This window comes from Hyaena hyaena, unplaced genomic scaffold (assembly GCF_003009895.1).
Source record: "Hyaena hyaena isolate Hyena2069 unplaced genomic scaffold, ASM300989v1 scaffold_20, whole genome shotgun sequence".
In the NCBI taxonomy this organism is placed as follows: domain Eukaryota; kingdom Metazoa; phylum Chordata; class Mammalia; order Carnivora; family Hyaenidae; genus Hyaena; species Hyaena hyaena.
Genome location: NW_024080652.1, coordinates 4,824,251 through 4,826,250, shown reverse-complemented (window position 1 = coordinate 4,826,250; position 2,000 = coordinate 4,824,251). Strand labels below are relative to the sequence as shown.

General features: G+C 40.1%; 1 non-coding gene across 1 annotated transcript; it reads left to right on the top strand.

The window, feature by feature from the left end:
- The first annotated feature begins 233 nt into the window (after positions 1–233).
- On the top strand, positions 234–340 carry LOC120228052. The gene has a single exon (XR_005527400.1). It is a non-coding gene; the product is annotated as a U6 spliceosomal RNA (small nuclear RNA).
- Positions 341–2,000: the final 1,660 nt, after the last annotated feature.

The following is a 2,000-nucleotide window of genomic DNA, read 5'->3' as shown; positions in this document are numbered from 1 at the left end:
GGGATGTGTCAAGTAAGAAGTTGCTGCGGTGGAGGTCAAGGAGGTTGTTTCCTGCTTTCTTCTCTAGGGTGTTGATAGTTTCCTGTCTCACATTCAGGTCCTTTATCAATTATTTTTTTAAGTTTAAACAAAATCACATGGGGGAAGATATAAAGTCCCTCTTGATTAACAAAACCTACTTTCACCAAAAATTTTTAAATATTTTTCATTTTCATTTAACACATATACATGTAGTACTTGCTTCGGTAGCACATATACTAAAATTGGAACGATACAGAGAAGATTAGCATGGCCCCTGCTCAAGGATGACATGCAAATTCGTGATGCGTTCCATATTTTTGGGCACTTGTTGGGATGAGCACTGAGTGTTATATGGAACCAATTTGACAATAAACTATTTAAGAAAAAAATGAAAACAAAAACCATATATACCTGTATTTATTTTTTTAATTTGAGAGAGAGAGAAAGAGAGAGAGAGAGGGAGAGGGATAGAATGAGAGAATCTTAAGAAGGTTCTGTGCTAAGTGTGGGGCTCAATCCCACAACCTTGGGATCATGACCTGAGCCAAAACCAAGAGTCAGAGGCTCAACCAACTGAGCCACTCAGGTGCCCCTTATCATGTATTTTATGGTGATGGGTTCTTTGGGACTTTCGTGAATTATTTCAAACATACCGGTTTTTTTTTAAACTTTTTTTTTAATATTTTATTTATTTCTAGGAGAGAGAGAGAGAGAGAGAGAGAGACAGTGTGAGCAGGGGAGGGTCAGAAAGAGAGGGAGTCACAGACAGAAACAGGCTCCAGGCTCTGAGCTGCCAGTCAGCATAGAGCCCGACGCGGGGCTCGAACCCACGAACCGCGAGATCATGACCTAATTGAAAGTCGGACGCTTAACCGACTAAGCCACCCAGGCGCCCCTTCAAACATATCTTTTAACGTGATAAGTCAAAAAAAGTTCCATCATCCAATGTGATAGATTTTTATTGGCTAAGTCAGGAAATCTGTATATACCACTGTTTCACAAAGTCTTGTCCATAAACCATCTTGTTGCAGAAAAGATGCAGATGCCACTCTGCCTTTCTAAACTGGGCTATCTGGGGATAAGACCTGGCCATCTGCATGGCTATTAAATATTTCCAGTGACTCTTATGGCCAGTCTAGCTTGAGCACCATTGATACATACAGTTTATGCAACTGCAGTCAGAGAAAGTTCCAAACAAAACAAATATTTTGCATGGCTTGGAATAAAATGCTAGGGAGTTGACTGAAGAAACAATGACCTTATTTTCTGATGTTGAAAAAGAGCACAATGTTTTCCAAATGTCAGATATAAAAATGAATCCTAGGAGAATAAAAGTCCCCCAAGGGTATTAATTTACAAACTCCAGATCTAGGAACTTCAGTGAAATTCGTGTGGATTCAGTGAATTTCACATCTGACAACTTTTCTGGCACAAAAACAAGACAACGCTACAAGATGGTAGGTTCTGGCTGATACCTACCATCACAGTGTGGTCCCACGAGCCAGGTGGGCCCAACAGCCTGGCCAGAAAGAGCCCAAATGTACATCAACTGAATGGAGAAACAAACTGTGGTATGTCTGTACAAAAGAATATTAGTAATAAACAGAAAAGTACTGACACGTGCTATAATGTGGCTGAGCCTCAAAAACATGCTAAATGAAAGAAGCCAGTCACAAAAGATCACATATTATATGATTCCATTTATACAAAATACCCAGGATAAGTAAATCCATAAAAAAGAACGCAGAGAGGCGGCTGTCAGTGGGGAGGAAGGAATGAGGAACTGTGCTTAGTGCGCACAAGTTTCCTTTTGGGTGATGAAAATGTTTCAGAACTAGATAGTGGTGGTGTTTGTACAACATCATGGATGTTCTAAATTACCACTGAATTGTTTACTTTAAAATGGTTAATTTTTTAGGGGCGCCTGGGTGGCTCAGTCAGCTAAGGTTCCAACTTAGGTCAGATCCTGATCTCACAGT